This window comes from Pelobates fuscus, chromosome 5 (genome assembly GCF_036172605.1).
Source record: "Pelobates fuscus isolate aPelFus1 chromosome 5, aPelFus1.pri, whole genome shotgun sequence".
Lineage (NCBI taxonomy): Eukaryota > Metazoa > Chordata > Amphibia > Anura > Pelobatidae > Pelobates > Pelobates fuscus.
The window spans coordinates 131,778,841-131,804,376 of record NC_086321.1 but is presented as its reverse complement, the minus strand read 5'-3'; positions in this window follow the sequence as shown (position 1 = coordinate 131,804,376).

Genomic DNA, 25,536 nt, shown 5'->3' with positions numbered 1-25,536 from the left:
TAGGGGACACTGGGAGACTAGGGGTCACTGGGAGACTAGGGGACACTGGGAAACAGACACTTGGGGACAGTTGTGGACATAGACATGTGGACACTGGGACATATAGGGACACTGGGAGACATGGGGACACCAGGCACACTGAGACACTAGGGACACAGACACTGGGAGACATGGAGACACTGAAACATTTGGGGACACTAAGACACTAGGGACACAGACACTGGGAGACTAGGGGACACTGGGAGACTAGGGGAGACTAGGGGACACTGGGAGACAAGGGGACACTGGGAGACTAGGGGACACTGGCTGGGAGACAGACACTTGGGAACAGCTGTGGACATAGACATGTGGACACTGGGACATATAAGGACACTGGGAGACATGGGGACACCAGGCACACTGAGACACTAGGGACACAGACACTGGGAGACATGTAGACACTGAAACATTTGGGGACACTAAGACACTAGGGACACAGACACTGGGAGACTAGGGGACACTGGGAGACTAGGGGAGACTAGGGGACACTGGGAGACAAGGGGACACTGGGAGACTAGGGGACACTGGCTGGGAGACAGACACTTGGGAACAGTTGTGGACATAGACATGTGGACACTGGGACATATAAGGACACTGGGAGACATGGGGACACCAGGCACACTGAGACACTAGGGACACAGACACTGGGAGACATGGAGACACTGAAACATTTGGGGACACTAAGACACTAGGGACACAGACACTGGGAGACTAGGGGACACTGGGAGACTAGGGGACACTGGGAGACTAGGGGACACTGGCTGGGAGACAGACACTTGGGGAGACATGGGGAGACATGGGGAGACATGGGGACACATGGGGACACTAGGCACACTGAGAGACATGGGACACAGACACTGGGAGACTTGGGGACACTGAGACACTAGGGACACTGGCTGGGGGACATGGGAACATAGTGTCTCCGTGTCCCAATGTCTCAGTGTCTCCCAATGTCTCTGTCTCACAGCGTCCCCATGTGTTTCACAGTGGCGGATCCAGAGCCTGATCTCGGGAGGGGCACTTGTAGATTATTTAAATAAATAATCATGGCACAATAACCACTACAGCTCAGTGTAGTAGTTATGGTGCCAGTAGTGCCAGGATCCCACCCCAGAGTAAGTAGTCATACCGTTTAAGAACAGTTTGACAACTTACCTGGGGTCTGCTGGGATATAGGGCATAGGAGAAGTGGTGTGTGTGAAAGGTGCAGTGTGTGTGTGAGCGGTAAAGTGTGTGTGAGTGCGTAAGGGCGGCAGTGTATTTCAGGGTTGCAGTGTGTGTGTTAGGGGGCAGTGTATGTGTGGGGCAGTGTGTGTGTGAGGGTGGCAGTGTATGTCTGTGGGGCAGTGTGTGTATGGGGAGCACTGTATGTATGGGGAGGCACTGTATGTATGTGTGGGGCAGTGTGTGTATGCGGGGGGTCGTGTGTGTGGGGCAATGCGTGTATGGGGGGGCAGCAGTGTGTGTACGGCACTGTATGTGTCTGTGTGTGTGTGTGTGTGGAGTGTGTGTATGGGTGTGCAGTGTGTATATGGGTGTGCAGTGTGTGTATGGGGACAGTGTTTGTGGGGCAGTGTGTGTATGGGGGCAGTGTGTGTATGGGGACAGTGTGTGTATGGGGGCAGTGTGTGTATGGGGGCAGTGTGTGTATGGGGGCAGTGTGTGTATGGGGGCAGTGTGTGTATGGGGGCAGTGTGTGTATGGGGGCAGTGTGTGTATGGGGACAGTGTGTGTATGGGGACAGTGTGTGTATGGGGGCAGTGTGTGTATGGGGTCAGTGTGTGTATGGGGACAGTGTGTGTATGGGGACAGTGTGTGTATGGGGACAGTGTGTGTATGGGGACAGTGTGTGTATGGGGACAGTGTGTGTATGGGGACAGTGTGTGTATGGGGTCAGTGTGTTTATGGGGTCAGTGTGTTTATGGGGTCAGTGTGTTTATGGGGTCAGTGTGTTTATGGGGTCAGTGTGTTTATGGGGTCAGTGTGTTTATGGGGTCAGTGTGTGTATGGGGACAGTGTGTTTATGGGGTCAGTGTGTGTATGGGGACAGTGTGTGTTTGTGGGGCAGTGTGTTTATGGGGTCAGTGTGTTTATGGGGTCAGTGTGTGTTTGTGGGGTCAGTGTGTGTTTGTGGGGTCAGTGTGTGTTTGTGGGGTCAGTGTGTGTATGGGGTCAGTGTGTTTATGGGGTCAGTGTGTTTATGGGGTCAGTGTGTGTATGGGGTCAGTGTGATTATGGGGTCAGTGTGATTATGGGGTCAGTGTGTGATTATGGGGTCAGTGTGTTTATGGGGTCAGTGTGTGTATGGGGTCAGTGTGTGTATGGGGTCAGTGTGATTATGGGGTCAGTGTGTGTAAGGGGTCAGTGTGTGTAAGGGGTCAGTGTGTTTATGGGGTCAGTGTGTTTATGGGGTCAGTGTGTTTATGGGGTCAGTGTGTTTATGGGGTCAGTGGGTTTATGGGGTCAGTGTGTGTTTGTGGGGCAGTGTGTATATGGGGTCAGTGTGTTTATGGGGTCAGTGTGTTTATGGGGTCAGTGTGTTTATGGGGTCAGTGTGTTTATGGGGTCAGTGTGTTTATGGGGTCAGTGTGTGTATGGGGTCAGTGTGATTATGGGGACGTGTGTGTATGGGGTCAGTGTGTTTATGGGGTCAGTGTGTTTAAGGGGTCAGTGTGTTTAAGGGGACAGTGTGTGTATGGGGACAGTGTGTGTATGGGGACAGTGTGTGTTTGTGGGGCAGTGTGTGTACGGGGGGAGGAGGGAAGGGAGGTTTTTTTAATTAAAAAAAAATGTATTTAATAAAATTAATATATTTATGTCCCCCCTCCCTTCTTACCTTTATTGAGGAGGAGGAGGGGGGACATTTCTCCGTCCCTGGTGGTCCCAGTGTGATTCCCTGGTGGTCAGGTGGGGAGAGTGAACTCTAGCCCGCGCTCCAGGGCTAGAGTTCACTCTCGCGAGATTTGGAGCGTTGCCGTGGTTACCGCGGCAACGCTCCATGCTAGTGAGAGGAGGACCCGGAGGAGCTGCAGGCTGAGCTCCCGCCGGGTCCTCTCTCACTCTCCTGCCGGCTGCCAGCACAGTGCTTGCGGACCGGGGAGGGAGATCACTGATCTCTCTTCCCGGTCCGCAGGCACATTGCAGGGCTGGCACTTGGGCAATGCCAGCCCTGCACTAGCCGGCCGGGGGGAATCTCGGGGGGGGCAATTGCCCCGTTGCCCCCCCCCCTGGATCCGCCAATGGTGTTTCAGCATCCCCATGTGTCTCAGTGTCCCCAAGTGTCACAGTGTCCCCAGATCTCCCAGTGACTGTGTCCTAGTGTCTGTGTCCTCATGTGTCCTAGTGTCTCAGTGTCCCCTAGTGTCTGTGTCCCCTGGTGTCTGTGTCCCCTAGTGTCTCAGTGTCCCCATATGTCCCCAAGTGTCTCAGTGTCCCCATGTTTTCCAGTGTCCCCAAGTGTCTCAGTGTTCCCAGGTCTCCCAGTGTCTGTGTCCTAGTGTCTCAGTGCCCCTAGTGTCTCAGTGTCCCCATGTGTCCCCTAGTGTCTCAGTGTCCCCATGTGTCCCCTAGTGCCTCAGTGTCCCCATGTGTCCCTGCTGCCTTTCCCCCCATCCCTCACTTACCTGAGCTGTAGATCTGCTGTCTGGACTCTCTGTGCTGTGTAGCTGCTCCCCCATGGATCAGTGAGTAGTAGAGAGAGGCAGGGATATTCTGTAACTTCCTATCCCTGCCTCTCTCCACACGCAGTGACCCCTACTAGCTGGTGCTGGTATTGCAGAGTAATTTCCATTTATTCTGAGAAAATTACCTGCGTATTGCTGGTATTACTGCAATACCAGCACGGCCAGGCAGCCTCAAATACCGGCTGTGCCAGTAAAATACCAGTCAGGTGGCAAACCTAAGAGTAGTGTGTAAAAAAAAAAAAAAAAAAAAAAAAAATTCCACATTTTTTTTTAAATTTTTTTTTTTTAAAATGGGCCTATTCCATGGGCCTGGGCCTGGAGCTGCAGCTCCATCAGCCCCTATGTTAATCCGGCCCTGACTCCAGGGTATCTCATAAGGTGCATATTGTGCCTTAACATGCCCCCATTTTTTTACCATTACATGCCAAAGTATGTGGTAAAAAATAATTTTGTGCATTTTTTACATACGGATTGCATTTTTGCTGGGCATTTTGTATATTTCATATGTGCCACTAAGTTCAAACCCCCCAAATTATGCTCAGCTAAGTCTTCTGAGTAAAAGGACACCCCCATTGTATGTCTATGGCACTATTTCGTGAAGCTACAGTGCCATACAGGAGACCTGTCCTTTTCAGTATTCACAGTAGAATTTTGAGAGACGGATTTAATGAGCCTATGCTTCCATTTGGGGTATTATAACAGTTTGACTGTTCAAAACACCCCACAAAGGCCTACCATTTGTAAAAGAAGACACTCCAGGGTATCTCATAAGGTGCATATTGTGCCTTAACATGCCCCCATTTTTTTACCATTACATGCCAAAGTATGTGGTAAAAAATAATTTTGTGCATTTTTTACATACGGATTGCATTTTTGCTGGGCATTTTGTATATTTCATGTGTGCCACTAAGTTCAAACCCCCCAAATTATGCTCAGCTAAGTCTTCTGAGTAAAAGGACACCCCCATTGTATGTCTATGGCACTATTTTGTGAAGCTACAGTGCCATATAGGAGACCAAGCCATATCAGTTTTGACCGAACTTTGAATTTTGACGCCGGGCCTATGTGCAATTTCCAAGCATCTTTGCAGGTTTTAAATTCAAACTACCCCACAAAGGCCTACCATTTCTTAAAGTAGACACTCCAGGTTATTTCAAAAGGCATATTTTGAACCTTAGCGTGGGATCATTTTTCCGCTAGCGTGTACCAGGTGTAGTGGTTATAAGCGTTTTTTTCTGCCTTTTTGACACACAAAGTGAGTTTGCACAGTATATTTTGCAAACCATATGTGTACTACCACTGTATAATACTTCATATTTTGCTCAGCTATGTCTGCTGAGTACAAAAATACCCCCGTATGTACCTTTGCCAGGTATATGTGGACATCGGAGGGGCACATTTGGGACACAGCCATTCCATTTTTTTTTCAAATTTTGAATTTTTACGCTGTGCCCATGTCCCATTTTAGAGTATTTTACCAGGCTATATAATCCAAATACCCCATAAAGCCATACCATTTCTTAAAGAAGACATCCCAGGGTATTTCAAAAGGCATATTTTGAACCTTAGCGTGGGATCATTTTTCCGCTAGCTTGTACCAGGTGTAGTGGTAATAAGCGTTTTTTCTGCCTTTTTGACACACAAAGTGAGTTTGCACAGTATATTTTGCAAACCTTATGTGTACTACCACTGTATAATACTTCATATGTTGCTCAGCTATGTCTGCTGAGTACAAAAATACCCCCGTATGTACCTTTGCCAGGTATATGTGGACATCGGAGGGGCACATTTGGGACACAGCCATTCCATTTTTTTTCAAACTTAAAATTTTTACGCTGTGCCCATGTCCCATTTTAGAGTATTTTACCAGGCTATATAAACCAAATACCCCATAAAGCCACACCATTTCTTAAAGAAGACATCCCAGGGTATTTCAAAAGGCATATTTTGAACCTTAGCGTGGGATCATTTTTCCGCTAGCTTGTACCAGGTGTAGTGGTAATGAGCGTTATTAAATGTATTTTTTTACTTTTTAAAACTTTTTTTACTTTTTAAAACTATTTTTTAAACTTTTGTTTTGATTATTCATTTTTTGAAAGTTTCCTAAACTTTCGTAAAACTTTTTTTTACAGATTTAACATTTTTCTAAGCTTTTTTTTTACGTTAACCCCTAACTAGCAGTAAGCAGCACTAACAGTAAATTCCCCATTTTCCCATAAATCCCACCCACCCCAGCTAGCAAAATATTTAATTATACAATATTTAAATTAGTTAATTAAATAAATTTAGCCCCTGAGGGTTAAAAAATAAATAAAAGTTAATCGTCAGGGGTTAAAAAAAAAATTAGAACAGTATAATACTGTGATCTGTATTTTGATCACTGTAGGCAGTGATCGACTGGCAGGGAAGGGGTTAATTTTTATTTGGACTGGGTAAAGGGTTTATTTTTTAAAATTTTTTACTTAAATGTTATTAAAACTTTTTTTTAACTTAATTTTTTAACTTTTTAAAGCTTATTTTTAAACTTTTTTTAACGTTAACCCCTAGTTAGCGTAATACTAAATCCCCCAATTCCCCACTAACTTCCACCCTCCCCAGCTAGCTAAATTTATAATTTAAAAATATTTAAATTAATTAATAAAATAAATTGAACCCCTGAGGGTTAAAAAAAAAAGAATTAACCCTCAGGGGTTAAAAAAAAAAATCAGATCTTAGTAAAATGTAATCCCTGCCAATTGATCACTGTAGTCAGTGATCAATTGGCAGGGAAGGGGTTAATTTTTTATTAAAATGGGTAAAGGGGGGGTAAAGGGGGGTGGGATTTTAATTTTACAATGTTTTCTTTCCACCAGGGGGCAGGATCACTGAAGATCCGTCTCCCTGCACTTCACACAGAACCAGGAAGTGCAGGGAGGCGGAGGTGAGTATAGAGAGCACATGTGCCCGCTCTGGCATGCTGTCAGAGCGGGCACATGTACTCTGACAGCCCGATCCGGTGCTCCCGGTTTGCCTCTAATGCAGAGGCAGACCGGAGCACCATTAACGATTGCGGCGATCTGGGGTTAATTTTAACGGGTGACGGACGAGGTCCGTCACTCGTCATTAACGCATTCCCCTGAGTGACGGACCTCGTCCGTCACTCGTCGTTAAGGGGTTAAAGAGGTTTTTTACGCCATAACTGTTAGAAGCACTGAGAAAGGTAGGAGCTGTTTTCCCAGCAGTTCATTCCATAAAAGGTAACTGTTTTGGTATGTATTTGTAACCGCAATATAAACTTCCGGATTAACCTACCTGCTGCAACCATTAACATTCCCAAACTTTAACCCCTTAAGGACACATGACATGTGTGACATGTCATGATTCCCTTTTATTCCAGAAGTTTGGTCCTTAAGTGGTTAAAGGAACACTTCAAGAACCAAAACCACAACAGCGTGCTGCAATGGTTATGGTGGTAAGAGTTCTCTTGTGCCCCTCCATTGTAAGTAGTCAAACATTTTTAGAATGGTTTGGTTTTATATCTGGGGTCCACCGGCCACCACTCGCCACCTCCTTTATCTCAGCTAGAGAGCCTGAAGCACTGCAGGGTTAAGCTCAGAAGAGATAATGTAAGCCCCTAAGCAGGAACTCCGAGATCTCATTGTAGTGGTTATGGTGCTTGAAGAGTTCCTATACGTATTAAACCGCTGGATTAGTAGTTATGTGTGTCTGGGGCTCCAATAATTTACAATATTTAGTACATTATTGGCAATGATTGAAGAGGATTAAAAACGCTCTCTGAGTAAGCCTTACATGCTGATCAATAAAGCCTCAGTTAGAAAGGCATCTCTGAGTGCAATATTGTAATCATTAAATTAAACTCTAGCTTTTAGAGATTGATATGTGTATATTTACAAAGATAAAGAAGGAGGCAGTGCTTCACTGGAGGGAGTTGGGAGCAGTGTCCGGATAGAAGCCCAAATCATATGACTGAAAAACAGAAGACTGCTTTAAATTAAAGTACTGTTTATATGTAGATATACATGAGTGCAATTGTTCCTCTTAAAGATGTACTTAACCAGCTCACACTCACAAAAAAAGGAAAGTTTGCTGGCCGACAAATTTTTAGTAAATATCCCTAGTATCATCAACATTAGGCTGTGTTTGGCTGTGTTTGGATTGAACTTGTTGATGAGTCAGTGGAATTAATTGCAACTAGGCTAATGGGACGTGCATTATTATTATTATTATTATTATTGCCATTTATATAGCGCCAACAGATTCCGTAGCGCGTTACAATATTATGAGAGGGGATTTAACTATAAATAGGACAATTACAAATAAACTTACAGGAACAATAGGTTGAAGAGGACCCTGCTCAATCGAGCTTACATTCTATAGGAGGTGGGGTGTAAAACACATTAGGACAGGAATTTGCAATTAAATAAGGTGGGAGTGAAGCAGAGCTGAAGGGGAGAGTAGAGTGCTGCCCTTTAGGAGAGGGCAAGAGACAGGTATGTGAGGTAAGGGTTAGTCTTGGAGGCCATAAACTTTCCTAAAGAGATGGGTTTTAAGGCACTTCTTAAAAGATGCAAGACTAGAGGAGAGTCTGATGGCTCTCCATCTATCTGTGGTTTAATGGATGGGCAGAATGGTAATATCAGCTAAGATCAGCCAGTCTCAAACTAATTCTACAGAATATAAGGATAGAGTGCTAAGTTGCAGTAGGATGTAAGCATTATACTTCCCCGAGAACTCTTCCTGATAATGTTTATAGCTTTTGTGTTCTGTATTTCAGCTTGAAAAAATACAATGCGGTTCAAAGACTAAATTACCTTGAATTATTCTGGGTGAGTGGTACAGGATGCTAGGAATGGCCTCCTAAGCTGCGTCTATCATCTTGAACTAATTTGCTGAATGCCAGCGACTGATTAACCCCTTCTGCATATGAGTTGCATCTATTCACATTAGTGTTCCAAACTATAACCATGGGTCTTTCCTCTACTACATATGTGCAATTCAATTTAGAACTAATCACATTTTTGTCCAAAATTCAGATGATTCGGCAACTCAGAAGTGTCCAGATTTCCAAATCTTCACAACATTGAAATGAAATGAAAACAAATGCATCCATAACAAATCAAGTCAAATAGTTTTTGGTCCATTTGGTTTTATTCTGTATTAAGATCCGGCCCCCCAGAACCACTTGCACAATTGTTAGCGGTAGTAGTATCACTACCTCCACTACTGCCAGTCCCACTGCCACGGTGCACCTACCATGTTCTATAGCAGCTAAGGAGTTTTACACAGCTTGTTCCCACTGCCAATCCGTTGCAGGCAGCCTCAGAGGGAGATATTGGAGTTAGAGGAAGAAATTGCCTGCAACACTTACTCACGCTTTTTTTTGTAATTTGTTCTTCTTTTTCTTTTTTCGCGGATACATTTTTCACAATCCTTAAAAGTGGTGGTTTGTTTCTCCCCGCTGTCAGCTCCCGGGGTATGGCATTGTCTGCTGTTGAAATTGTGTTGGTACCCTGGGCGAACACTCCACACTCCAAGGACTGAAAGAGGGCAAATCCTCTGCTCTGGGGCAGAAACAAGTGAGTGCTTCATGAATTGCTCACTCACTCCCTCTTACAATTTCATATATTTCCATTTCTCTCCTGTATCTTTTTAGACTCCAATGTTCCTGCAACCAAGATGGTTCTGTTTTCTCCCCTATGACTGAGGTGTGGCAACACCTGCTATCGTCTGCTGGCACAGCCAGCTAATCAATAACAATTCACCTTGCTGCTTTTAACCTAAAGGCCACATTTCTATTGTCACACACGCTGACACTCTAAAAGAAAAGAGCATGGTTAATGTGATATCAAACCATGTGGGCAGCAAATGATTTTCTTCTTTGCAAATGGTATGCCATCATGGGGTTAATTCTCATTCCTGGGCTACGATACAGTCTCAAAGGCAACATAACCAGTCTGGCAAATTTCAATGTGTACAAACTGAAAAATGTAATGTGCTATATTTGACCCTATAACTTTCCAAGACACCATAAAACCTGTACATGGGGGGTACTGTTGTACTTGTGAGACTTTGATGAATACAAATATGTGCATTATATTGCAGTAAAATCTAACATTATTATGACATTCACAGGTGAAATGCCACGCAGAACTAAAATAATTTTTCTCACACTTTTTTTTTTAGATTTTATTCATAATAAATTATGTTTCATATATGAATATGATATATAATAGGTGTGGGTGCACGTAATATGAAAAAGGTGAATTACGGTTGAACAGACATATAGCGCAAATTAAAGGTTTTGTTTACGTTTTGTTTTGATCACAACTTGTACAACTGCCTCAGTCCATAAAGGGTTAACAGATTAAATTAAATTAAAATACAAGGCTGTATCATACATGCAGACTTTTATTTGAAATAATTGTAGAAAATCATGTTGCTTTTCCTTTTCCTGTGAACCTGTGGCTCTAAGAATTGTTTTGTCAGCTTTGTAAATGAGCGTTTGCCTGGTTTGACTTCTGATGAAACTAAATAATGAGATTAGACAATTTAACAACATAAAAACAAACAATAAAGCACTAATATACTTGCTGACAAAATATAATTACATCAGCAACATGGATCAATAGAAAAAAAAACGCAAACCGTTCCCATGATTTATTTGACAAGGTTATTTTAATGCTTTATTTATTTTAAAAAATAAATATTTATTGCAGAAGTCTAGAAAGCTAATTTGTCTGTAGAAATTGCATGCATTATATATCTTATTCACACATGGGTCTTCTATGCCACAAGGTTGTTTAAGGTCTGCACACTGAGCTAAACCAGTAAAGCAAAAAGAGTCTCACAGAGGCGTATTTATAAAATCTGCTATGCAGAGCACATTAAACGTCTCGGCAGCTGAGAAACACCTGGAGCATCCACGCTGCCTATTTTATTATATCAAACCTCAGGCACTATTGGGTCTTTTAACATTCTGTCAAATTTAGGATCTATGCTTGTCAAGGCACTTCAATTTTCCATGTGTGCTGATACAGTAGCCTGCCAAAAGACTGGTTAAAACAATATTTCCTGCATCATGTTTTGCATCAACCACCATCGTAATTATTTCTACCTAATTTTTCAATCCATACTAACAAGAATGAAATAATGTTTTTAAAGAGAATTGTTGCTTTTCTGTTGGTGACAGTTTCTTTTTCCGTGACATTAGTAAACACCATTAAACAGCTTAGTGGGATGAAGTGTGCAGTGGAGATTATATATAACATACCTCTGTGCACTCCCAGTGATCCATTGTACAGTGCTACGGAATCTGATGGCGCTATATAAATAATACAATTATAATAATAATAATTAGCATTCTCATTTTCCCAAAATGCTCTGCTCACAGATGCAGTGACCTTTCTGTTTTTCTCAGGACCATATATGTATGGTCACGTGTTGTAAACCTTGGAATTTGCATCAGAGGTTGACATTCAATACAAGGCCTAGTTAAAGAAAAAGAGAGATTTTGCTTGTTTGTTTAACCCCTTAAGGACACATGACATGCCTGACACGTCATGATTCCATTTTATTCCAGAGGTTTGGTCCTTAAGGGGTTAAAGTTTCTAATATGTATGCTGTGGCAGTATCTCTTATTTCCAGGAGAGTGTCAACATGTTCTTAAAAGGGAACTTCACTTCAAAGTATATTTAATATACTTGTACTTGTACTTGTACTTATAGATTTAACACATATGTATTTATGAGCTATGAAAAAATAAAATGTAAATGTAGAAATCAGCAAAACCTCTTCATCTTGCAACTATGGGTCTCTGTTAGCTCCCCTCCAATCATTAAAGGACCACTCTAGGCACCCAGACCACTTCAGCTTAATGAAGTGGTCTGGGTGCCAGGTCCAGCTAGGGTTAACCCATTTTTTTTATAAACATAGCAGTTTCAGAGAAACTGCTATGTTTATAAATGGGTTAATCCAGCCCTCAAATCCTCTAGTGGCTGTCTCACTGACAGCCGCTAGAGGCGCTTGCGTGATTCTCACTGTGAAAATCACAGTGAGAGCACGCAAGCGTCCATAGGAAAGCATTGATAATGCTTTCCTATGAGACCGGCTGAATGCGCACACAGCTCTTGCCGCGCGTGCGCATTCAGCCGAATGGGAGGAGAGGAGGAGGATCGGAGGAGAAGAGCTCCCCGCCCGGCGCTGTAGAAAGGTAAGTTTTAACCCCTTTCCTCTCCCCAGAGCCTGGCGGGAGGGGGTCCCTGAGGGTGGGGGCACCCTCAGGGCACTATAGTGCCAGGAAAACGAGTATGTTTTCCTGGCACTATAGTGGTCCTTTAAGCAGTCCGCAAAGAAAATAGATTCAGAGAAGAAGAGAAATTAAACAATATTTCCTTATTTACAATGTGTGCCCTGACTGTGCTCGGAATGAACTAAATTGTGTCGTTATTTGTTAAACATTTAATTATAAATTAAAAAATGAGCAATGTCTGTTTGTGTACACATGTACAAAATTATGATATAAATAAATAAATGTAGAAATCATCAACAACACCTCCATATCCAGCAACTTAGGGCCCCCATTGTGTCATTATTTACTAAATCGTTAATCTAACTGAAAATAAAAAAAATGTTTGTGTAAAACTTCAGAAGCAAATGTCCAAAATCATGAATAGGTGGTATACTATTCCAGTTACCTGATACAAAATGGTATGTACTACCAAAGATGTCTGCCGGCACTCCTGTGAGTTGCTAAGAGCATATATTTATATGTGGTGGACATGCCCTAAGGATGCCCCTTATTGGGAAGACATTGGGAGGTTGGCTCCTTTTGCTCTTCACACCTTAGTTAGACCTGTAGTTCTAGACCCCTGGGCCTTCCTACTTTCTCACCTGGTGGAAGGGTTAAACACAGCACAACAAAAACTGACGAACAGAATTGCTTGTGCTGCTCTGCGGGCCTTAACTGCTATATGGCTTAAATACATGCCTCCTCCTCTATGAGTTGTTATAGCAAAACTTAACTTAGCATAACAAACTTATGGATGGATTTAACCCTCTATTCCATGGCTCCTCTGCCACTTTAAAACATATTTGAGATACTTGGTAAGAATGATCTGGAAATACAGTATATATTTCATACATAAAGCACTTTAGCTTGATGAAGTACTTTATGTGTAAAGAGTGTCCTTTTTTTTCACATTACTAATATATCAAAAGAAATTGGTACTTTTACAACCTAATCTTGTTACACCCCCCTGGCTGTCAATCAGACAACAGGTTCTGTTACATCCTGGATTTTTAGCTCAGTGGAGCTAAACTCAAGAGGCAACAATTGTTCAGAGCACCTGCCTTCTCATTGAGCTACATTGGTAAGTCTGTGATTGTACAGCGATAGAAAGTCTGGTCTGGGGAAAAGAGAGAGGGCTTGCACAGGCTGAAAGCAAGATATTTGCAGCTTTTGCAAGCTGTTTTCAAATATAATTCCAATGAAAAAAAACATCATAATTAAATGCATGCTTGTTTTCATTTGGGGTATATATATTAAAATAGCATTCGTTTTAATTATTATTATTTTTTTAATCTGGGCAGTGGAGTGTCCATTTATGTTGCATAATGGCTGTTTTGGTGTATAGAACATGCCCCTGTAGTCTCACTCAATTATTTGCCAGTTTTGAGTTAAAGCACATTGTTTATGCAGTCCTAGCCACACCTCCCTGCATGTGACTTACAAAGCTTTCCTAAGCACTTCCTGTAAAGTTATATCTAACATTTACACTTACTTCAGTGCACAGTATGTTTAAAATTATCTCCTGCACTGTTAATAGATTGCTAGACCTTGCACTAGCCTCCTGTGTGATAAATATTTAATTTACAAAGCAGGATATAGAACCTTCTAAAGTAAGTTAACATCTGATTGAAAGTGAAACCTTTTTTCATGGAAGGTGTGTGAGTCATAGCCAGGAGAGATGTGACTACATGGACAGAAACCAAAGTAATTTAACTCCTAAATGGCAGAGAATTGAGCAGTGGCACTTCAGAGGCATGATCTATACACCAAAACTGCTTCATTAAGCTAAAGTTGTTTTGGTAACTATAGTGTTCCTTCAAATGAATACTCAGTCCTGCTACCTTCTCCTGAAAAGTCCTTTATATATGTTTTTGGTGGAAAAAAGCAAACATTCTGCTAATCATTAATTTCTAACAGAATATCAAGATATGTTTGCTAATGCTGATATTCCATGATCAAGCTGTTCTGATTTATTTCCTGTTGGTGCAATTTGATGGAAATGTAAATACGTGTATTACAGCACATCAAATTAGTTACTGGAGCAAATATGAGCAAATATTTACATTTAATAAATTCAGATAATGACTGAGATTTGCACTTTGTTGCTAGTGCATTATTTTCCACAGCAATTAAAAGTTTTGTGCAATGCAATAAAACGTAAATTTCTTTAACAAATGAAAAGTAGTTTTGAAAGCACCATTGAGAATAGAATACTTTATTATACAGGGAAAATTGCAAATGAAGAACAGTAAAAAAAAAAAAAAAAAAAAAAAAAAGAGAGAGAAAAAGAAAATGTTGGCTAAAAAATTATGTTTGAAAAAAATTAGAAATAGTATATAATAGCTGAATACATCCAGAATTTTCCATCCTACACCAGAAAGCATGTTTGCATAGTCGGGAAGATTGAAAACCAAATCAGTGGCTGAAAGGACAAACAATGGTTGAGCTCTGCTATTTTAGAAATAAAAATACAATTTACATATCTTAAAACACTATACAAGCAAACTAAAAACTAACATAACACTGCAATGGGAAGAATGAGCTTATGGCTTATGTTTATTTCTATAAACACTTGACAGGGAACGAGTAAGTTCAATGAATAGAGAGAGCAAGAGAGAGAGAGAACGAGAGAGAGAGAGAGAGAGAGTGCAGAGTGGGCTTGGCATTAAACGAATGGTTTTCTGTAGACTTTATACAGTGAGCACTATGTCTGTGGTTTATTGTCCACACAGGCATGAAAAAAACTGTTTTTGTCAGCTGTGCCAGGGCGCACTGTAATGTATAGTCAGACTTCACTCACTTTCTCTCCTATTAGGCAACTAAATGCACTTTGTGTCCGTTTGGGTCAGCCCATTAGCTGGCAAAAAAAATATATATAATGAAAACTGTTGCTGATATATACACCAGGTTATCACTACAGTTTGGATGGAAATGTAAAAAAAACTGTAAATGCAATGACCACTTCAGAAGTGGTCATGGTGCCTGAGGTCTGTATGCATAGCGTTTCAGTGGAGCCGCTGCAGATATGGGGTTTAACCCCTTTGCTTCAGGAGAGAAAAATGAGGCCTGGACTAAACCTTTAACTTTTAGTGTCTTTGATAAATGAAAGCAAATGTCCATTGTCAGTGAATTTCAAATAAGTGCCTTATATCATTATAAAACAAAAACCAAAAAATAATCCCATTGACTATGCTGTAATAACATAGTCTGAGCATGCCTATGGTGGCAACCTTAATGCAGTTTTATATATATATATATATATATATATATATATATATATATATATATATATATATATATATATATATATATATATATATATATTTGATTCTTTTTTGATTTATTTTATTTGTGCATGAACAGCTGGTGCAAGCACATATAAAGACAATAATATTGGTATGGCATTGTAAACATTGCAAATTTTTTCTTGTTTTTCTCAGAGTGGCAAACATGTAGTAAAGTGAGACACACTAAGCGCTTGGTATAACGAATAACCAGTGGTTGCTGTCAGTTTGCACATGTGCACATTTTAGAAGCTAATAAACGAAGTGATGTTGGTGCGTCCTATGAGTAGGCTAATAGGTTACTTAACTAGTAGATGTATCAATATGCGATTTGTAGTAGCCAGGTTGATGCATATATGCCTAATGTGCCTAATGTGTGTAGTAAAGGGTTAGCTCTGAAGCTTGAAGTGAAAACATGCTGGGGCTGAATCGTAAGCTGCATGTAATGTATCACCCTGGCTGGTCTAACATGCATGTTCTGGTACAGGCTCTGGGAGGCGTCTGTATGGCGGGCATGATACCTCGCCGGTATGAGCCGACTTGCGGTTAGCCGATGCCCAGTCTGTTGTGTCGGTGTGGCTGGGTACGATTGTCCACCAGGGTAGGGGTCCGGGCAAAGTCCATTTTCTGGTTTCCTGTGGACCATAGCCATGTTGGACGAAGACCACCAAGTCCGGGCAACAGGAGGGTAGAATCCGCTGGGGTAAGTAGCTGAGAGTCCAGGAAAGCTTGTTGCCGGGTGCCACGTGTAACCCCTCTCTGGGGCCGCCGTGCTGCAGGACGTTTGTACGGTGGGTATGTGGTCGGACCTGCTGTGGGAGTACTGTGCTTGGCGGCAAAATCCTTGGTCTCTGGCGGGGGTAGGTAGTCGCTTTGCGGCATTACAACCTTCCAGCGCCGCAGCTGTTAACGGCTCGGCTATGTCTCCTTCTCTGCTTGCCGTTGGCTTGGCTTGTTGGTGGGACGGGTAAGAGCTCTCATGGTGGGCTGCGGTGTAGGGTATGGAGGTCGCGGACTCCTCCGACCCCCTGAGTCTCTGTTAAGAAGCCCCACTGGTTGCTGTGATCTCATTGAGGGAGCAGCATTTCTCAACGGCCTCGGCGCACATTGCATCCGCCATCTTGTGTGCTGCGCCCGGGCCCCCAATCAGGGGTGGTGGTGTCGTTGGGTCTGGATTGCTTAGCCACTGGGATCACCCCCACTGGTCCATAAGGGGGGGGAACAGGGCCGGGTCCGCCTGGTGCTGGACCCCTGGCTGGTGCTGTCAGGCGGGATAGTGGGGCACCGTCCGCCCCTCTCACCGATGGCGAAGGCCTCAACTGGGACGTCGACGACCTCACCTCCAGGGGACTGAAACTCGAGGAGCCGACCTCACCCTGGATCCAGTGTCCATGGTTATTTCGTTTTTCATGTTTATATGATTTAGAAGTTTGAGAGTTGCAGGAGCTGATCTCTCTTGCTACCGTCCAGCTTGGTGGTCCGGCCCCGCCCCACCCTTAATGCAGTTTTTTTTTTTTTTATTCTTTATTTTTGTTGCGCAAAGAGTGTACAGAAGATGCTTGCATCGCCACAACAGCTTTTTCATACATTTTATAACAGGAACATGGCGTGGAAAAAACTTGCACAAATATATATTTTTTAACTCATGCTATACAGATATGTGGTGTGTCATAGCCTTTTAAAACTACTTAACATAGCAAAACGTTTAAGCCTATCTACCATTGTATGGGGTGGACATATGTTAGTAAAGTATTAGCACTGGTGCTTAGTATGTAGAGAAGCTCTGGCTGTCTGGTTATTGTAGTGCTCAGTATAATCTACAATACTATCAGTGATTGCATGTCATTTTACGATGTGTACATGAAGAGGTGGTAGATTTTGTTAGTAAATTAATGTATTATGCTTTACGGATTAAATTCTCTCAGTTCTCTAGTGTCTGAGATCAGGTATCGTAGCGTCCAATAGTGGTTATCAGCCCACACCGCTTGGAGGCTCAGGGGGGGAGTCTCTTGTTACTGTATTCCCGGTGCAGTGTTGTTTCGTCCGTGGGCTCCATGCGAGATCTTGCTGAGGTGCCCTCTGGGGTCTTGTTGTGCAGCAGCTTAGGCGTCGCAGAACCGCCGCAGGTGGGGTGTAGCATGGAGCTCCTCTCCAGCCCTTTGCGGTTGTCTCTTAGGGCCCAGGTGATCGTGCCTGACGGCAAGCTCCTGGTGGTTCCGGGAGGCTCCGTGTGCCGCATGGGCCTGGGTTTTGCACTTCTCGGTGGGCCTGGGTAGGTCCTCTTTTGGAAGGGTGTCTCTGTGCGGGGGCTCTTTGAGCCGACTTACCCCCTGGAGTCGACTGCCCGGGTCGTGTTCTCCTCCGGTGCCTGGGTGTGAAGCTGTTCCGCCTCTGTGGGGTCGGCATGGACTGCTGGATTGCCAGGGATGAGTGGTGGTGTGAGTTTGCTCTCTGTTGCCTCTCCTCAATTTTTCGCCAAAATTCCTCTAAGATCTTGTCTAGCTTTGCTAGTGTTGACTCTGTTGTGCCTCGTGGTTTGGTGTGAGGCCTGGCGTTCACCATCTTGTATTGCTTGAGATGGTCAGAGCTAAGTTGCAGTTGCAGGTTGTGCGAGGCCACAGTTACACCCATGGATGGAGTGATGATGCCGGGATAACCCCCAGGTTTCTGTGCTGCCTCATCTTTTGTTCAGCAGGGGATCAGGCAGGGAGAGCGGCCGTCTCTCTCACGCCGTCGCCCCCAGGTAGGCCGCAGTAGTGTTGTGGGCTTAATCTGCTTGGGTTGCGTCAGGGAAGCCTTAGATTTAAGCGGAGCTGTTTGCAGGCTGTGTCCAGTCCTCAGATTACAATTGTTTTGCTTGTAAGTGTTGGTATTAGAGCGATTTCGTAGATTCTCGATCGGAGCTCACTCTGCCTGTGACCGTTCCGTTTGGCAGTCAGGCCCGCCCCCCCTTAATGCAGTTTTTAAACACTCTTTCTAAAAGGTTAACCTGTATAAAAAATACAGGTAGATGTTTGTTTTTAGTTATTTTTGGATTGCAAGAAAGACTTTTAGAGAAGCTCACCCTCTATATGGAAAGACTGTGTTTCCTAATCTGGTTTGAAATGTATTATCGTATACTCCCGTGGTGTTATTATACTGTAAGTCTGTTTGTCTTCCATGTTGAGAAACTTCTTCAGATAATTCAGATGATCAATGTATTAATTATACAATTGCTGGAACTGAATTGATGCCTAAACAAATATCACCTTCCCTATACCTTGCTGCATGTATAATTATGACTCAGTGTTCGCCTGCTCTGACTGGCATGGTGCGTGTTTGTCAATAACTGAATTGAACCAGCAATGCTATGTTGTCGTAGAGAAGCATCAAACCAAATGCTTCTCTATGAAAAGTACAAGGAATAGCACCCTCCAGTATGTCTGATTGACAGTTGGGAGGGTTCAGCTTAGTTCAGCTTATTGGGTAATTCCTGAATCCTGGACTGGTGGAGGATTGGGGGTAGGGGGGCAGGGGGGAGGGGAGGGGCAGTGATTTGGAAATCACTGTTTTAAACTGTGAAAGGGATGAAACAGTCACCATTATAGCCTTATTCACAATAACAGTATAGTCAGAGTCCATAAAATACAGTTAGAGATCAAGGTTTCTTAATATGCTTCGGGCAATACTTACAAACATCTAAGATTCTATTATAAAAGTAAAAAGCAATTATTGAACATGTCTCTGCATGTTTTCTTTAGTCTTCCTATTACACTCAATGTATGGTAAACATGAGTGTAAGGCATATTTCGGGTTGGTAAAAAGAAAAGTTGTGACAAGTAACTTGTTTGAACCAGTCTTGCTTAATATGAATGGATTCTCAGTGTGTGGTCAGAATGCGTCCCCAGAATATTAGCCGCAACAAAAAACAGGATGTCAGAAGAAGTGGGAATGCAAGCTTGTTTTTCTAGTACTGAGTACTGAATGCATCTTTGTCAAACATTGATTAATGCTCCCGTAACTTCGAAATCTGTGTGTCTTTTTATCTCTTTAATGCTTGTTATGCACTAGCAGACAGGATCGTTTAAAATCAGGATTGAAGTATGAAATGCTAAGCCACTTCCTGGTTCCTGATTCATGGGGAAACTATATTTTTACAGAAAAGGGGAGTTGAGTGGATTTTTTGTGTGTTTTTCTTTTTACATATTTCTCGTAGGTTCATTATTATTATGATTAGAACTATTATAAGCAAGAGTATATGATTGCATCTGGACAATTATGTAACTCAGTAAAGCAACACATGATAACTAGACCTGTATGTATACAGAACAGTATATAGGCAGAATATCAGCTTAATTCAGTGCTCTGAAACAAAGCAGAAGAACTGTAATATTTAGATGAAACAGTATTATTATTATTATTATTATAGCAATTTATATAGCGCCAACAGATTCCGTAGCGCTTTACAATATTATGAGAAGGGATTTAACTATAGATAGGACAATTACAAATAAACTTACAGGAACAATAGGTTGAAGAGGACCCTGCTCGATCGAGCTTACATTCTATAGGAGGTGGGTGTAAAACACATTAGGACAGGAATTTGCAATCAAATAAGGTGGACTGCCCTTTAGGAGAGGGCAAGAGACAGGTATGTGAGGTAAGGGTTAGTCTTGGAGGCCATATGCTTTCCTAAAGAGATGGGTTTTAAGGCACTTCTTAAAAGATGCAAGACTAGGGGAGAGTCTGATGGCGGTAGGCAGGCTATTCCATAGGAAGGGAGCCGCCCGCGAGAAGTCCTGCAAGCGCGAGTTGGCCGTACGAGTGCGGACAACGGACAGGAGGTGGTCACGGGCAGAGCGGAGAGACCGAGAAGGGACATACCTATGGATCTGTGAGGAGATATAAGAGGGGCTAGAGTTGTTCAGTGCTTTATAGGTGTGAGTTAGTACCTTGAATTGACTCCTATAGCATACAGGAAGCCAATGTAAGGACTGGCAGAGGGGTGAGGTGTGAGAGAAACGACTAGAGAGGAAAATCAGTCTAGCAGCAGCGTTCATTACGGACTGTAGGGGTGCAGTACGGCTTTTGGGAAGACCAATCAGGAGAGGGTTACAGTAATCCATGCGGATTACAGTATTGTAGTATAGCGGTATAATGGTCAAAGCAGGGGTATATGCTAGAAACAGCATAGGTCAGGTTAACAAAAAAGACCACATGTATTTATGGGACATGAATTGTCAGTACACCAAGGCGAAAAGGGGGGTCGAAAACGTTTCATACAATGATGTAGTATAATATCGGCCGTTTCAAACAAAAATAGCAAATAAGAAATAGGGTTGGTCATATACTCTGATGCAGGTATTTAAACAATGGTAATAATAGTAGCATAACAATATAAGCTAGAACACATTTCAGTGTGGGGGGAAGCAGAGCTGCAGCATACCCCTCTATTTGCCTGTGAAGTCAGCCTGTTGTCTTGACACCATCCAGCTGCCAAGCCACTATTTCTCCAACAGGCATTGACTGGCCATTTCCTTAGGGCCATGATGCGCTGTGTTTGAGATCATGAGCAGGCCCAAACTGCTGGTGACTCTGCACACCCAAGGTGTTACGCCCTGGACTAGTATAAATTTAAAACTTGTGGGTTTCCCCAACCGAATCCAGCGATATGGTAGCTGTAAGTGCTTTGGTTTTGTTCATTTACAAATATGATCATCTGAAGGGCATTGAGAAGCACTGGCTTATCGCCAGAACTGGAGATGTCCTGCATTCAGGCCCGGCATGTTTCCCGGTGGGCTGCCTGCTCCTGTCTGGGGCCGCAGCGCTGGGTGAGCGGCTCTTGAGCCGCCCCCAGCGCGAGGCCGATCCTCAAGGCACCCGAATGTGGGGGTGCAGAGAGGAGCCTTGTTACAGGGGGGGGCCAGGAGGTTGCCATCTGGCCACCTCAGGGTGCCCCGGAAGCTGTGCTAGGTAAGGCTGGGCAGGCACCTGCTTACCTTGATGGCAGGTGCCTGCTCTGCTAACAAATGCCAGTGACCGTCCGTCCGGAGGAGAAGTAAGGCGGCGAGGAGGCTGTTCTTGCAGGCTCTTACTCCTCCCTCACGTGCTTTCTGTGATACCGGGAGCCGGAATACTAAACAGCAGGCGTGAGGAGTGAGGAGCTGCCCCACACTGGACCCAAGAGAGGTGAGTGTTTGACTGTCAGTGAGTGTCTGCCTGTGAGTGTATGTATGTCAGTGAGTGTCTGTGTATGTGTGTGTCTGTCAGTGAGTGAGTGTATGTCTGTCAATAAGTGTCTGTGTGTGTGTGTGTGTCTGTCAGCAAGTGAGTGTATGTCTGTCTGTGAGTTTCTGTGTGTATGTGTCAGTGAGGGAGTGTATGTGTGCCAGTGAGTGAGTGTATGTGTGCCAGTGAGTGAGTGTATGTCTGTCAGTGAGTTTGTGTATCTGTGTGCCTGTAAGTGAGTGTGTGTGTCTGCCAGTGTGTGTTTGTCAGTGAGTGAGTAACATCAGGGGGCAGCAAAATGGATCTTTGCCTTGGGCGGCAGAAAAAACTTGAATCGGCCCTGCCTTCAGGGAGCATAGGGTGAAAGGTTTAGGGTCAACTGAAGGTGGGAAAATGGTAGGCCCTGATTGGTCAGGATTGAAGCAAGTGGCGCACGCTAGTTAGAACCATTTTATATATACCAAGTTTGAATTGCACGGGCTTCACGCTCTGAGGTACTTACAGGGAGAAGTTGGGGAATTGGGAGTAAGGTAGCCTTAAGTACGAGGTGGATTGAGGCTTAAGGTTTAAGCAATCTGGCTGGTTCAAGGCCGGATTGTTAAGTTTAATTTAGGTGAAATGGTTATGGAACTAAATATAAAGTGTTTTGTAATGCCTCTAGTTACGCTCCATAAAGCTATGGCCTTTCCATCCAATGTTAAATGGTGTCAGTTCTTAATTAATATGTGGTATTTGTTTTGTTTATTGATATGGTATTTTGTTTTGTTTATTTACAAATATGATCATCTGAAGGACAACACTCCAAGCACCTTAACTTCTACAGATTGCTGTAAAGCCGTCTCTCCAGCATTAGTAGTGGAGACAGCGAGTAGGGCGCTTTGGGTAAAAAGTCACATCATTCAAAAACTGTTGGACTACTTATAATTGGGAGGTGGGTGTCAGAGCACTCCTGGAACCATAATTACTGTAGCAAGCTATATATAGTTATAGTGCTTAGAGTATTCCATTTAAGACATATATATTCAATGTAATTGCCCTATTTCCTTTCCATGCCATTTAATTATGGTTTGATACCATCAGGGCTGGCATATGGTGACCATTTCTGTTGATAATATTCTTCTAAATGTGCATGGCAAGGTTATTAAAACGTGTTTATTTGGCAATGTTTTCAGCCAAAGCCACCATTGATTTGCATAATGAGAATGAACTAATTGGTATATGAAAACTATTGGGTAGACTTCCTATTCCATGTAAAATTGGTAAGGCTTGTTTTTCTAATGTGATGGGCATTTGATGAATGAGCCGGAAAGTTGTAGCAATCACATGGTTAATTTAAGAAGGATTTGATGCATTGTGTTTAAAGATACAGTCATTAAACAGATGAAAATTCCTGCCATTCTACGTTGTTGCAGTAAGCCTACCTTTAACTACCTGAAATTTGGTAGAATGCATTTTCTTGCATGTTTCTCACAATGAAATTTGGATCTTTTATACCGAGTTCCCTACATTTTTCACTGTGCAGATATTGTAGCAGGTAGCAATTATTATTAATTAATTTTCCTATTTTGCCACCTAATCAGAAATCTTTCCTATATAGTATTTAATTTATGAAATCATCAAGAATCGAAGAATGGTTTTCACTGGTAATAACTGTTCTGGAAATATGTACTTTTTATTGCAGTGCGTCTGTATGTTTCTTTGATGATTAACACAACAATAAATTGTATTCAATTATGGCATATCTATTACCATTGTAAACTGTGATACTAATGTTAAATGTGACCTTGAAAGAAAATACCACATCCCTATCTGGGTCAGATCTGGGAATGAGGAAGTAACTAAAGTGAACATAAATCCTTCATGTTACAGGAGCCAATGCTTGACGACTCTCGCCTTTTCAAATAGAGCTTGATTGTTTTGAAAAAAGTCAAGTGTTAGAATATCTACATTTGGTTAGCACTAGTGCTTAGTTACATTGTGCCGTTCAAGCACTTCTCCAACAGTTCCTAGACAAGGATATCAGAAACAACAACCTCCCATTGATTTATTGTGCTTTATTTCCTTTAAATGTGTTGTGTCCTCTTTAAATAGAGCTTTTGGGTTACAGCTGAGTGTAAAAATGTCTTGTTATCCGTGTTTTACTACCACATTTGTGTCAAGAAGATTCAATGAGCTCAGCATGTTGTGATACATTTTTGCATAGAACACTTTTCCTTCGCAATATTTGTCAAAATACTGAGCTGTAGTGTAAAATCCTGATTACTGGTCTTGGACCAAATGTTGCATTGTGTAAAGTTGCCACTGGCTAAAGCATTCTGACTGTTACAGTGTTCATACTCTCCAGGCAATGCGTAAAGCTTGGCGTGAAATGAATCTGAAATACATGTACTGGTGTACCAACTCAAATCTATTTTTACCCATTTGTGTGGTGTAAACATGAACCAATTCATAGATATTTATAGTATCTTATAAACTTTATAGTAATGATCGTAATAACAGAACACCTGCTATTATGTGTCATAAAACCTTTCATCGTTCCTATAATGCATTTATTAATTTAAATACCTAATGTATTATGATTTGTAATTTTCCTGAAACTAACTAGGGCAATTGTGTTGCATATTTTCCCTCTCAACAATGTGTATACGTCTATTGTCTTATTGTTTTATTGAAAATTCTAATATTAATTGCATCCTGGCACATTTATAACAGGTTCGGTCAGTTAATTTGAACTGTTTTTAATCTTACATGTTGAAAGATGAGAGGAGAACTCCCTCTGGCAAGCTAGTAGAATTCATAAGAAGGCTCCAATTAATTCTATTAATTTATTAGTCAGCGCAGTGTTACATATGAAGTACTGCAATGATGTACTGCCATTAAATCAATTCTATATATTTTTAGAAAACACATACAACGTGGTAGCTTATGAAATTCACATATTATTAAAAGTCTCAGGTGCTCTGTATAGTTGGTTAATTTGTGTCTTGACCTGAATAGCTAACTGATTACTGACTGGCAAGCAAGTTTAGCAGGATAGTTTTTAGCAATCCGCAAATCCCATACTTGTAGATTTTTCCATTGATAACCTATTTAAATAACCTGTCTTACGCATTCCTATATATATATATATATATATATTGTGTGTGTGTGTGTGTGTGTGTGAAATAGAAGAGTCCTTCTTAACATATTTCTTCATAAAGAATGTTCCATTCATTTTTATTTTCCTTCTGGAACCTAAGTGCCGACCTACATCCATTGCAGATATAAACTACCGATTGTCATGCTGACTAATTTGCATGTTCTACTGTCAAATCCACTTGTGTTCAAGAATGTTTTGGAATTTTATAAACATTAGACAGGTCTAGGGAATGTGACAAGTAGGAGAATGTGGCCTCTCTCAAACCTCAATTGGAGATCTCATATTGCTGACAACCTAGAAAGGAACCCGGGAGGCATAGCAAAAGATATTACCAATCTGGGCAGGATGGCCAGAAACCACTTGCCTCTGATCTTAAAAATGTGAATACACAGGACCAAATATTGTATCCAAACTGAGACACAGAAAGCGAATTCACAATTGTGAGTCAGAACAGCATGTGTTCTGGCATAAAAGCAGTACAAAAACCAGGGTATCAAGTAATAAGATCACAGAGTAGGAAAACAAGTAACTGACATACAGAATCCTCACTAACACATCAATCAAGTCAGAGAACCCAAAATGCTTTAAGATGATCAAGACAACTAATCATTGAGGATAGTGAGGTATACGTTTTGATGAAGGCTGGTTGAAAGGTTACATATTGAATTCATATGGAACCCATAAGAAATACAATTAGGTCCATAACTAGATTCTATTCTGGATTCTTATTTCAATTAACATTGAGCATGTAGCATTAATTAGCCGGTTTGTTAAATACCAGTTTATCTTTAGATTTATGCTAGTGAAAGAACAAGCACTAGTGCTGGTAAATCTAAACATAAATAAATCATGACAACCCTAATTTCCTTAATATGGTATGTTTACATTACTAGCCTT